General features: G+C 39.8%; 1 protein-coding gene and 1 long non-coding RNA gene across 5 annotated transcripts in view; one reads left to right on the top strand and one right to left on the bottom strand.

The window, feature by feature from the left end:
- Positions 1-14,712, bottom strand: part of LOC132906715 (uncharacterized) — a 350,670-nt gene that overhangs the window by 87,715 nt on the left and 248,243 nt on the right. The gene's annotated exons all lie outside the window — the stretch shown is intronic.
- The window catches only part of LOC132906707 (zwei Ig domain protein zig-8-like), a 238,931-nt gene continuing 237,295 nt past the window's right edge, over positions 13,077-14,712 (top strand). For all 4 annotated transcript variants that reach the window (XM_060959127.1, XM_060959131.1, XM_060959132.1 and 1 more), the window contains exon 1: positions 13,077-13,310. The gene's annotated coding sequence lies outside the window, so the exon portion shown is untranslated. The remainder of the gene's footprint in view (positions 13,311-14,712) is intronic.

The following is a 14,712-nucleotide window of genomic DNA, read 5'->3' on the forward strand; positions in this document are numbered from 1 at the left end:
CTTGGCATCGCGCCGATGTAACTATACGAAGAAGCTGGCGCTCGCTCCATGCATATATAACTTGCAGCGTAATTGTTATGCCTGGTAGACGTTTGCGAGACGTTGCTTATCAAAACACATACTTTCGCCGTTCGCAGTTCCATGGTAATGAGATATCAACACTTCAGACGCTTTGCCAGCCACTCGAGGCAATGCCTACAAGTTTTCGTTGTTGCGCGTACGCCACACTGACTTTAAAACCCATGAAACAACTTTTCCAACTTTGACTGATAATGAAAAGTAATAATCCGTTTTGCTACTGTTGGGTTCGTTTGAAAGTTCCGTCGCCAGGTTTTCCAGGGATATCCGCTAAACTTTTACTATCATCTTCACGACATAAATGATAAGAAGGCAATCTAATGTCGTTGGAGAAATAATCTTTCGTTGGATCGATGCCCCGTGAAGTAACGATTAGTCACGTTTCGTAAATTCCACAAAAACAGAAAGATTCATAAAACACCTAGAACGAGTCAGAATGAAAAATTGAGATCTTTCTTCCATTTCTTATGCTTGAAAAATTCGCTTTACTTCGGTGATCATTCCTATAATTTATTCTTCCGTTTAACTTGGTTGTTCTACTTAAAGCAATCTGCAGAAGTGCTACTGCGCGTTGCAAATGATTGCCAACTTTCTAGACGCCAAAACTATTACCGAATCTACCCTTTTTATTACCCTAATTTGCGTTTCTTTGCTGTATCGCCTATTACTTCTTTCGATTAATTTAAAGTAACGATCGTAGTCCACATCGTGCAGAGTATTTTTCTTAAACCGATTAAAACGGAGAATTCGTTCCTTCAAACCGTTTACCATCTAATATTAATCTCCGTTCCTAAGGTAATGCGATAATAATTATCAATTTCTCCATCGATATCAACACAGTGCCATGTTCGTTTATAGTAGACAATTACGTTGATCGACGAGTATTCGTGCAATATCGACAAAGATTCTCGTCGGAAAATGTATACCTGCTTGCGAGCTTTATTTTCCTCTCTCCTTTACCTCTGGCAGACTAACAGTTGGCGATTCGATTTAACTTCCGCTGATCGCAATATCTTTTACGTTCAAGTTATTTATTAACTCGATCGCGCCACGCTGGATCGCGAATCGCTGACATTTAACATCGTTCTTCGTTCCTCCGTCTCGTTTTCCGTGTAAAAATTTTATTCTTTCGCCCTACTCGAACGCCTGTAATTCTCAGATATTCCATTAACATCGAAATATTTTTCCATCTTGTCTCTTACCTTGTGTGGGTCGTAAAATCGTTCGTGAAATGTAATCACGTCAAACTCGCAATCACGTCAAAAACGCAATTCGATCCTTTATTTATTGACGTTTATGCAAATAAGCTTCGTACAAGGTAAATTTTTCCTCCAAGCCATAAATCTTGGTACTACGTAAATTAAAGTACGAAACCATTTCGCAGTACTTTATTTCACAACCTTAAAGCCGTACCGGTGAATTTACGCGCACAATACACATTAACGCTAAGTGCATATACCTAATTTTCACCACGTAAAACTCTCTGCAACTTTATTCCTTGTTTCAACTAAAATTTCGATGAAATTGAAATATTTATGCGTATTACACAGCCTTGGAATTTACAAACTTTATAATCCTTACTTTTCTCGTGTTTCACGCACAAAAGTTAACGAGTCCCTAAGTAACCCATTTCCGCTATTTTCAACTATTTCATATCGAAATTCTGCTTCCTTTTACTCACAAAATGGCATAAAAATCGGAAAATGTACGTACCAGTCGTATCTTTTTACCTTTACATGTATATCGCGCGCATCCTGTGCGCATTTTCGCATTTGTCTATATATTATTCATAAATGCATAAAAATCCACGATCTAATTAGAATTTTACTGGTTAACGAACCTTTCCCTCGCTTCCCGTCTCTGACTCCTCTTTCCGTAGACAACAACCTAACAGGAATTTTTACGATATTTTTCCCACCCAATATCCTGTTTCACATTCCTTCTGGAACGTCGTTAACGCTTGTACTCGACGAAACCGCCTCTACATTTTCCCCTGGAACCATTCTGTCATCGGAAGGTGAAACCGAGAACGAGAAGAGAACGTGAAGCGACGTTTAAGCCGTTATTCTCGGAATAGACGACGCTCTCAATTAGAAGCATGTTCTCGTCACTCTTCGTGTCGGTGGCTTTCCAACGTACTCGTCGCTAACTAGTAATTTTTTTACTCTTTTTCGACTCGTCTGCGATCGCCTTGGGCGCTTCTCGTTGAAACGTCGTTTATTCGAGACGCGTAAAACACGGACAGAGACGCGTTCGAGGGGTCACCGAGGATCAGCTTGTTCGCTGGTAGCGAAAACACGCTCGAAGAAAGCGAGAAATTACGCGCAGGATGGAGCGAGACTTTCGAAGGTGGCTGCAAACAACCAGATTTCGGGATGACACTGTACCTGTACATCTACGGATTAACCGGAAAATGCTGGATCGCGATAGCGATAGTTGGTAGTTGTTCGCGTGGTCTCTGTAACGAGATCGAGCGGAAAGGTTGAGAGAGATCCGTTTGTTAGAGAGTAACGACGAACATCTGGAACCTAAGACACATTTTCAATCGAATTTTCAGAAATATAATAATTTGAAAAACGTTGTGAACATTGGCTGTTTAAACAGGTCTATTTAAAGTATTTGTAAAGCTTAGTTGCGTTCGGTGATTAAAATTCGTCTCAAGCGTACTGTCTTTTCGATAATTTTAAAGACTAAGGTTAAGATAAACGAACGTTATATCGGTATGGCTTTTATTTCACGATTAGTAACGACAAATGATTTATTCGAAGAAAACTGAGCTGTGTGAGAATGATTTTTATAAGCCATCTAGAGAATTGTTCGGCGAAATGGGTAAAGTAGAAAAGCACGGTCATTAGTCAGACGTCGCGGAATAGTGTCCTCGGGGAGAAGATCTACTTAGAGAAAAGATCCAGAAAATCCGTGATCGCAGAATTCACCAACGATCTTATAATACTGAAAAAAGGGTGAAACTTTTTAAGTGATAATCACGACTCCAGTCGCTAGATTTATGGGGAAATATTAATCAATTCGGATTATGTGTAAAATCGATCGATTCGTTTAACTGAATACATATTAGAAGGTTTCGTGAAATTGAATCGCAAAGAACGAATCTACGATCTACCTACTCGAAAACGATTTTGACCGACTTTTCCACCCATCGATTAACACATCGTTTACATAATTTTTCCAACAGTAAAAATAAATTATCGAAGCAAGTACCATCTGATTTAATTGCTAAAATACTAAAATAATACTAAATAATAAAATAATAATAAATATATTAATATTTAATTAATAAGATAAAATTCGATTACTTAATTTATTCGTAAATTACGGTTTTCTTCTTTCAAACGTACATTATATATTTGAAATCTCGCATGGCGAACCGTTTTCAGAAAGTATTCGATCAATTTTCTAATAAATGTTCATTGTCCGGCTGTCGCCAATGCTTAATAGTTTACGTACGTACTTCGGTTACGCCTTAGGACTCGATAGAGCGTGGAATAAAATATCAGCCGAAATTCCAGTTTAAAACAAATTTTCCTTCGACGAGGGCGCGAAATTAAACCGTAGGTACTCGCTTAATTGATTTTAACCGCGACTTGTAAATCTTCGTTTAACGACGAAACTTGGAGAAGACGGCTGTGAGGCGTGATCGCAGGAAAGGCAGAACGGAAACCATGGAAAAAGGGAAGCATTTGTTACATGTCGCTGAACAATGTCCCTTAAGAGCATCGTTTCTCGCCGATATCAGTGGGGGAAGAAGAAAATTGTCGCTACGACATCGTTAAGCCTCCACGGTTCATCCCTTCCGAATGAATAATGATTCGTCTAAGTCGTCCGCTGGCAATAGTCTTTTGTTACTTAATTAATTACTCCGTGGCCAACTGGGATGCATTGATTCCACGAATACAATCGTTTTTTCCCCGCCCATACATTTATCTGTAGCTCGATGAACTTGTGATTTATATAAATTTGCTCCTCTGCGTAACAAACATTCCTTCTTATTGTGAAAGTTTTGCATTTCCGTACTTTTCCGCATTTTCTTTAAGACCTACTTCGGATTATTATTTTCCCTCGGTTACTTACTAAAAGTTTCAAAATGTACGATTTATCGCAATTCTTTTCTTTCAAATATTTTCTATATAATCAGGACTTAAAAAGAGCGAAGGATTAAAAATAAATGTACCGACTAAAGCCTCGTTAGCATTCGTTCAAATTTCTTAAACTAATGTAATTCGCATCGCATGAAAATTCATTCGTTTATAAAGTAAACATTTAACAAACTTCATCATTTACGACGTTCGTGAAATACTTGGTAAAAAATTAAACATTAATTTGATCCCACGATGTCGCGATACCAATTTGAAAATACAAATGATTTATACAGCGGAAACCGCTGCTATTATCGTCTGCTATTGAATTGTCTGTTCCATCGTTCTTACGTTTACGTGTAAAAATATATGTCATATTATGTAACAGTTGAAAATTTGAAACTTGGGCTATGAATAACGACTACTTCTCTAAACGGCGGTAGCGAAAGAGTTAATATCGAAACGTCGGAAAGCAACAAATGTATTTACCTTTTTCAAATTACCTTGGGAGAAAGAGGGCAAATTCAGAATTCATAACAGCGAGAACGCTGTCTACCTACTTAGTTTAGTCTAAAATACTATTTCAATTAAAACGCTCATAACAGAGTAACATAGCGTCGCGTCGCATAAATTCCCCGACACTTTCGCTGCTCAACCTCATTTTCCCATACACTGTGAAACGTATTCCGTAATGGATAAAGTAAACGCGATACACATCGTTCAACCATGGGAGAAATATCGTTCTCAAACGAAGTAGCAATTTCATTTCCATTCTCATCTCGTCGTATGGTAGTTACATTTTAATCCGAGGAGAAACCCAATTTTTCCTAATCCGGTAATATCTTTCGCCTTATTCCTTCGCCCTGATACTCCTCTCCTCCTTGACCATTTACATTTCTACGCTCAAGTACGAGTGTACGTAGGTATAAAGTGTCCATATAGGTATGGCAGATTCGCGGACGAGCGACGGGTACGGCTATATCGGGAACACTGGTCCATGTCGTAGATCCTGCCTAGCAACCTATATACGTACCTGTTACGTCCAATATCCGCACAGGAACGACATTAAGGTAGGTGCAATGTCGGAAATTTGAGGCAAACCGACCAGCCTCTCTCAAACCGCATCCATTCCGGCTCCCAACCTTCCTACTACCTGCAACGTCTCGTTCGAACTCGAATGATTTTCCAGCACCCTGTCGCGTACAATTTAACGAACACATCGTGCGACAAGGAATTTCGCTATTTCATGGAATAATATCGCGATAACGTACTTTTTATTTCACGATTGGTGAAACGATTGAAACCAAATTCCGAGGCAAGAAGATACTTAACGTAAATTCCCTGCCCTTTTACTTTTATGACATTTAACGAGCTTTTCATTAAGTCGCGCACCGATCAACCGCATATTCTACCAAAATGCAGAGACAAAATTATTACGATCGTTGTATCCTACAATTTGTCTAGAGATTTACGATTCTTTGTGCGATCTTCTTGAAAATAAGCTTCCGACAAACTCGAATTTCGAGGCTTCCTTGTAAAATCCAGCCATTTTATAGTAAATCCATTTTATAATTTCTATATAAAACTTTAAATCATAATACCGAGAATGATTTAAAAGGAAATACTCTGATTCGTTGATAAATGTACGGCTTTATATACATTTAAACGTATGAACGCGTAGTCCAATCTCGATCGACCTCAATTTATCTTCACGATAAACGTCTGGATCCTCGCGAATATTTCATCTTTCTTTTGAGTGAAAACACGGGACAGTTATTCTTTCTGATCCCTTTAGAGTTCTACTCCTTATTTCATAGTAAAAGTAAATATCAAACTGCCGCGATGCCGGTTACGTGATTCGAAAAATTATACAGAGAAATTATCAACTGGATCGAGAACATAATGTTTATGCCATAAAATCAATCGTAAAGTCAAAGTTAACGATATCAACGATTAATAGACGTCTTACGCGGTTGTCGATAATCGTTGCTTGTCTTGATATAATATTTGAAGAAAACGTATTCAGCGTCGCTGAAACGAAAAGGAACATTGTCATTGAACGTTAACGTTGGCGCAACATTGTACAGAACCGGAAACGAACTAGTCGCGAAATATCTTCCGAGAAGATAAATTCCTATTTAACGAATGCTTTTTTCGATTTATAAATATCCCTCCACGGACAAGGAATTTCTGGTCACTGTATCTTCTTATTATAGTCGAAGGAGAGCGTTTCTGAGGTATCGTCAGAAAGTAGATCGTTTACCCACTCGTTGTCGCCTTTCTTCCTCGGCTCTCTCTACTCACCTTTGAAACCGTGCTCTGCCGTACCATAAAAGAGTAGTCTTCCCGCCCTTCTCCTCGCAAAGAGAATGATTTACTACTTCTACGGCGAAGACGAGAAAATAAAGCGCAGCTTTTAAACACGAACCTCTTAATCGCTTAGTCATTCTATTAATAATATTGATTCGGATACGTCGAATTGTATAGATTAAAAGAATTTTTTAAACGCAGTAATTCTCGTATAGTCGTATATCATGTCGGTATAGCAGTAACGTTAATATAATATTCCAGCCGTCAATCACAATTAAATCACAAATTTTTATGTAGTTATGACGAAATACTTTGCGAGCTTTCAATATAATTTAGACATAGAAAAGTACATAGTACATACTGATATTAATTAAAGAACAATAAATCTGATAAATCGTAAAACTACAAGGTTTAAATTAAGAATCGAGGAAAATATATTTTGGGGGATAACGGGCATCAAAGGGAAAGTAGATTTTTAGACAAAATATACCTGACTTTAAAGAATATTTACGATTATCGGCGCACCAGTTAGTTTATGTCGTGAGATGCACACATGGTCAGAGTTATCCTCTAATGGCCACAGTTTGACTCGTACGAACATGCCACTTGCAACGCCGCAAGAAATATCTGTCTATTGACAACCTGTCAACACTACCAGAGCTCTTATGTCACGTCACATTCCGGAAGCTTAAATATTTTCTGCCGCCGCAGTTAAATCGATGACTCCGGGGCGAAGCTGTCAGCGCCCCCGAAAGGATTCGAAAAATCTCGATATATGACAAGTTACGCAAAACGGAACGAATCTTTCGTTTCGTTCCATTCGAACTACGAACATTTGTAGCAACGATAACTAGAAACATATCTCTGGACGCGGTGAATATTCTTTAACTGAAAGTAACGTTTTACATAAACGTTTCGAACGATTTGTTAAAACAGAAATTTGTTGAAACGCAATTGAAACTGAGAACGATGTAAGCGACGACGATACCAATTTTTACTCGAAGCTCTCTTACAGCCCTTACCCTTAATTCTCTAAAAAAATCCTTCTTTCGACTCTACGTTTCCTTTTGCAAATCATCGAGTAGCGAAAGATCGTTGAAAGATCCGGGCGAAGCTTTAGGTGCTACGCCAAACAGGTATCCTTGATACACGCCATTGATTGTAGCGGTCAATCGACGTTCTAATACTTACCTTACGCTCCAGAGTCTAGAGCGAGCATTTTTCACATAGCACGCCTATCGCTCTATTTTACAAAATTGTACAATTTAATCGTATGATCCATTTAACTGGCAAATACTTTCCAACAAGTGGAGAATCATCGATGTGCATTTTGTGTCGTTGCCCCGTAACGAAAAACGAAAAAGGGTATAATATTTTATTGAACCAAACAACGAAACTAACGGTGATCGATTTATACACGATATCTATATTATTTTGGAAAGTACCTGGCATCGCGATTCTCCACAACCATTAGTGCATGTCCTCGGGCATGTTCGATGAAAAGAGATGACACAGAAATACGAAATTTATGATGCGAACCCTGGATGGTGCGCACGCCGATCTCCCTTGCCGTTCGACCGCATAAAATATTTATATAGGCGCACCTATTGCGGCGTGATGAAATTTGAAATTTTACCAAGCTTTCTGTGGCTTCCCTCTATCGTGGGACTCGGATATTTGCTTCTCGCCAGACGTAGCAGATTGCGCTCGACGCTCCACGGCAAAAGAACCACGGTCCCTACGTGGCAGAAATTTCGCGTTTTTCACGTTCTATGGATATTATTTGGAAGACATTTACATCGGTCGACCAACGTTGGTCGCCCGATATCGAGATTTTTTATTTCGAATATTAGAGTCACAGAGATACAGATTTAAAGCGAAAGTTTTGTTCATTTCTCATATACTATTTCGTCGTGTATATACTTCTCGTATAGCAGGTTCAACGTTGTTATGAATTTTTCAGTTATGCGTGGAGGAGAGCGTGTAGCGCCGACCGGCACATATAAACAGCAAGACAAGCAAAGAGACAGAACAAAATTAGTTCTGGCTTCTTTCAGTAGATATTAGCGCTTTATTCGAATAAACAAACAAGTATAACAATTTATTTCCGAGCAATATTATTTATTCCACTGTTCTCGCTGTTGTCACACGTTGAACGTATACAGTGATATTCAAAGTGTTAAAGTTTACAGTTATTTTCTATTACGTATACTATATCTAGTCTATTAATTTATTGTTATTAATCTACTATCTGTCCTAGGTTTGCAGGTTTTTTTCAATTTTATGCATATTGTAATCTAAAACGTTGCAACGTGTTTGTCGTCTAGTACCGATCAATCAGACGAACAGTACGGACCAAATTTTTGTTATCCGTAAGTTCGATCCGTTGGCAACTGAAATTGAATTAAAACATGTTCGTTTAATCTTTCTTCCACCGCGAAATAATGTCTGAAATTTCAAAGCGGACAAAGGTTTTCAAGTTTCGATCAATGTAAATTGAAATGGAGATGTTGGTGGCGAGTCGAGTTAACCAGCGAGAGGATCGGCCGTTATTTGTTGCATTGATTAAACATCGGATGACGGTAGCGGATGGAGAATCACGTTATATACGTACATGGATTCTTTCCTTTCTTTCTTATCTACTCGTTATAGATTCTGTCATATATCGAAAGTATTCATATTGAACAACATAAAAATAATGAAACTTCTGCGTCGCTTTTATTCGTAGAAAAATCTTGCAGCATCCTATAGCTTGGTCCATAGGTTGGCCCCTGTCAAATATATCTATGTATAGTCTTTCCATCGAATTGTTGGAAAGCTAACCATTAACCGTGGCTGGACACGAACGTCGATAGGCTTGAAAAGCGTTGAGTAATCTGAATGTAGAACCGACAAGAGGAAGGGGGGGCGGTGCAATGAAAATGGGCCGTGATTGAACCTTTAACGTAAATCAAGCCTCGCCATTACATGCTGTCGAAGCTATAATCGTTGTATAACGTGTTATGCGGCGCACTTTAGCCGTTACAGGAGGAGTAGTATCGCGGTACCAGCGTAATCGGCGGCGATTTAAGCCAAGCGGCACTCGATCATTCGATGGTATGTCCAAGTGGAACCAAGCGACCGCCGGTCGAGGCTAATCTGATTCTCGTGAAATTAATTCCCGAACTCGGCAGACGGCACGACAGAGACTAAGTTTTTCACTCCCATAGGCATTACAGGTCGATCAATCAACGAGTCGTCTCTTTGATGGTCGCCGTCGCCGAGCCACCAATAAAACAAAATACCACGAGCAGTTAGCTTTTATCGAAATTGTCGTAAGCATCGTTCTAGAACGACGATGCTCGCTGTTCCGAAGCGAAAACGATACGTACGTTTCCCAACTTTTTTCCAATGTCGCTGCGAGCACGCTGCTCGTCGTACGTGACAAACTTTGAACCTATCGTTCGTCGAAAAATTTACGGGAAATAGAGCGATAGCTTTGAAATTCGATAGACTAGTCGCAAAAATGTTTCTGCTTACCCAGAGTGCTTTGGTAGATTAATATCAATTACGGGTTTCACGCGTGATGTAACATATTTTTGTTTCGGAATATCTATTTATAGTTTGGAATATTTATTTGGAATATCGTTCGAATCAGAAATGAATATGTATCTGTAAATAGTTAAAATATACACCGTATTATCTTTCGTCGATACATTTCAACCCAAACGGTGTAATGTAATTCAACGGAAAAGTGCTTATTGTCGAATACGACAAGAAATCTGTAAAGGTATAGTGAAAATGGTTATCGCAAAATTGTTTAATAGATTTCGAGAAAAATTACAATTAGCGATAAAATCCTAAAAAATATATTATTAATATTTATTAGATATCGAGAAAAAGGTTATGGAAAGGGGGAAGAAGCATTTTAAACCGAGGAACGAAAAAATGAAAATAAAGTTATATAATTATAACTTATAACACAATATACAAAGAAAGAAGCTTGACAGAGATTCGAAGAGTTACAGCGATGAAATTTTGTATAAAGATACGAGGCAATCACGAACTTGGCGAGTTAACATCTCGCATACTTTCGAGGGTGCTCGAATTGATAATCTCTGCACAAAAATGCTTTGAAGTTTCAAGATGCTTGGTGACACTTGATATATTGGCTTTTTTGCTCGTAACAGTTGGGAAGTGGAGACAAGCTGCTCGAAGAAATCAGTTTAAGGGTCGATTAACCTACAAAGTTGCGCTACCGAAGTCAAATCGTTATTAGTTCCATCGATGCATATCGTTTCATATATACGATTACTTATATACGTTTCTCGATCTATATCAATTAACGAATACACAGGCTCTTTTTTATTATTTGTTCCTGTTTCTACGTTTACGTGCTATAAACGCTGGAATCTTTTAAAATTGATAAAACTATGGAATCCAGACGGAAAAAGAAATGGCGGTTTAAAGATACGAAGCAAACATTTGAAAGTCGCTTTGATAACTGAAATACTAAAAAGTGGAGAAACTTTTGTGCAAATGAAAAGTTGTATTAACGCGATGCTGGTTCTTAGCGGATCGTATGAATTTAAATTCAATTTTTACAAAAGATATACGATAAAACACTTTGTTGTTATCTTATAAATTCAATTTTACGTCTCATACGTGCTTTCCATCGAACGTGTCATAAATTTATTCTTTTGATGAAATATTTCTTAAATCTCAATCAGTGTCATTTCATCTCTCGAAAGGATAGTCGTGTTTTCTGAGTAACAATATGTCGCGCTAAAATACGATTTCTGTAGCTAAAACTTATCCGTATATCGGACTAAAATTAAATTCTTGATGAGCTAGAAACGTAAAGCAGAATTGATTTCGGTAAGAAAGCGGAGAAAGAAAGCTCGCAACATGGTTAGAAAGAAGCAGACAAAAGTAATTATTTATGCATCGGTGCAGACCGCACCATGGGATCCATCGGCCAATGGAATTAAATAACGCGCGAAAACATAGGAGACGCGATACTAATTACGTTAAAAGCATACAAGCGACAGCGATGGAGAACATAGTCCGGCATTAGTAACGACGAAGAAGCTCGAACATGTGACTAACGAGAACAAAGACCGGCGAACAACGATCTATTCTCCTTTATTCGAAAGGGCACAGTCGTTGGACGCGATAGAGGCACGAGCAAACGCAAAAAATTAAGGAACAAAAGCGGCGAATTACGAGAAAAAGCACGGCACCAGGTTGAAAACTGCGCGCTGAAAGCGGCACGACGACGACCGAACGACGTTCACCGCCGTTCGCGAGCATAGGAAATGCTCGGGAACAGAGGGGAAGGGTAATAGTAGCGAAAATGAGGAGGAAGAACAAACGCGAGAAGAAAAGAGGAACGCGTAGGACAAACGGGAGAGTGGGAAAGAGCGCGGTTCGTTCGCTATTATAAACAGAGAAATGAACGAAGAGAAAACAGCGATGGGAGGAGGTAATGCAAATGACACGCAGGAAAAGAAGAACAGCGACTAAAATCCGAAGGGGACGAAGAAGAGAGACAGTATTGGTCGAAGGATCAGGTGAGAAGGCATTGGTATGGGGGTCAGGGAAAAATATGCTCGCGCAATGGCTTGCTTCTGCACGGACCAACTGGGGTAAGGCGTGGGTGGTACAGGGGTGAGGATCGAGGCACGTTTAGCGGGTAAAAGAAAGGCGAGGCGGACAAGAGCGAGGAAACGAAAGGGCGGAAAAAGAAGGGCAAGAAAGAGAAGACAGACAGAAACGGAGGTGGACGAACGGGGTTGAAAGAAGCGATAGAAAAGGAGAACTGGACCTCCGAAGGGTGAAACGAACAGAGACAGCGAAGCTCCGAGGGAGAGAGCTTGCGTGAGAGAGGGAGAGCATAGAAGTGGTCGACGGATGGAGAGAGAGAGAGAGAGAGTGAGAGAGAGTGAGAGAGAGGAGGGGGAGGGCGCGCGCGCGATACAGAGAGAGAGAGAGAGAGAGAGAGAGAGAGACGTGGGTTGGTTCGTGGAGCTCAGTTACGCCGCGCCCCTTGCGAAGTGCGCTGCGCCTCACGAGCGAGAATACGGTGTCTTCGCAGCCCGAAAATACTTTTTACCACCACGTTTTCGGCGCGTTAACGGAACGTTCGGCTGTCGTGCACGTTCCTTTGTTTTCGTTTTGGCATTCGGTCCCGCGTCGAGCTGCGTGACATCGTTCGGTCGACACGTTTCGATGTTGCGATCGAGCACGAGTTCCGCGCAAGGTTTATCGGCTGCGAACGAAACGAATGTGAGTGAGAGACTAAGTGACAGGGATAATGATGCGGTGAAACTGTAGCGTTCGCGCGAAAAGTGTGGTGAAACGAAAGTGTGACGAATCGAAATTGACACGAAGAGCTTGCGAGACTAACGCGTTCGAAAAGTTCGAACGTGGGAAGCGTTCTTTTCTCGTTGATTTTTAGGGCTCGATTCTCGGAATTAGATTCGAATAAAAAGAAGACGATAAAGTTGGAGGAACGGGGTGATCCGATGATCGAAAGAGAGGTTGAACAAGCGTCGATGAACGAGCCTGACCGTATCGAGACGTAAATAAAGTCGAACGACTCGGGTAACTCGGTTCATCGGTTACGATAAAAGAAACGCCTTCAACGGTTCACACGATGGATAATGGACTTTGCTGAAGGTTTTGCATTCGGTTTCTCTTAGCAGTTCCCGGTTGGTCACGTACGCGCAAAGATCGAGCATCGAAAGTACCGTGGCATCCGCGACGAGAAGAAACCGCTCTGCGATGGATCGAGTGGAACGAAGCATTAGGTCCACTGTTTTCGTACCTTGAGACCATCCATCAAAGGTAAACAGCACGCACGTTTTCCGTTCACTAACCGGAATACTTTGCCATTTTATCGAAACCTCTATTTGCATAGAGTTTCGATCTCTTTCAAAGAGGAAGAATTCTTGTGGAAATTTACTTATTCCTTTTTAAGCGAGATATCGAAATATATATCTAGCAGACTCTGATTAATTTAATTAAACTAGCAGACTTTAATTTATCGAGACGAAGTGTAACAAATATTTCGACGGATGGTTAAACGGTAATTGGAAAAGTAATCAAAGTTGTGGGTAATGTTTTCTACTAGATATATACATGGTTGGTCGCAAAAGTATCTTACCGCGTTAGACATTTAATACATTTTATGCTAAATTATTCTACCATCAACGAACAAGAATGTCCTATCGCAAATATTCGTTATTTTACTTTACAATGAATTTACATGATCTACCTGGTGATTTGAAAATAAAAGAGCGAGTACATGGTAGAAAATTATATTATATATTACGAACAGACTAGGAGATACTCAGATTGCCAAATATTTTCGACACCAACCGTACAATATAGTACCTTGAGCTACAATTGTCTAAAAACGAAGATTTCTCTATTCGATAACAAACTTCCGAGAATACACCGATACCGTGTAACAAGTTGATAGAGATAATCACAAAATAATCAGAAGAAGGTTTGTGTTACTTGATTGGACCAAGTTCCGTCCATTCGAACTCGGAAATACGTATTCGTGGAGCCGAGCAAGCTGGAGTTGTCAACTTTTCATAGACAGAACTCGTTAAAGAAATCGTGTAAATAACATCTGCGAGATAAGTACCTTTGGAAAAGAGGCGTGTCGCTTTCGTCTTTTCTCAATAACGCGACGCTTTCGAGCGTTTCGTTAAACGTAACTTTAAAATTCAAATTAAGACGTAACCCGCCCGATGGCGAAGGCTCCAGCTTATTTACATTTCCAATTATTGCAAAGACCGCGCCGTTTCTCGATCCATGCTCCCATGAAACTGTTATTTGTTCCAATTGGATCGAAGGGAATAGAACCTGAACCCGAGAAATCCTAAAACGGTTTTAATAGTTGGACAACGTTATCGAATGTACGATCGCGTCTGATAAAGAAAGGCTACGTTGGCTAACGTTGGCGAACTCGTCTCGAAGACGCGCAATGTTCGAATATTCAGGGCCTTGCTGTATGTATATATAGGGCCGATTCCTGTTTGTTTTTTCACGCTGTCGAGTTCTTGTCGCGTCCTACGTCCGTCTTCGTTGTTTTTCTGGCAAAGCAAGAAAGACCTAGGGGCCCAAGAACAGTGAAAGAAAATCGTATAAAGGGAATAAAAGCAACTTTGCGATATAAAAGAAAAACTTGCGTCTCTTTTCTAACTTATTGTCAAATATGTGTATAGGGTGGAGTTTG

This window comes from Bombus pascuorum, chromosome 5, assembly GCF_905332965.1.
Source record: "Bombus pascuorum chromosome 5, iyBomPasc1.1, whole genome shotgun sequence".
Taxonomy (NCBI): Eukaryota; Metazoa; Arthropoda; class Insecta; order Hymenoptera; family Apidae; genus Bombus; species Bombus pascuorum.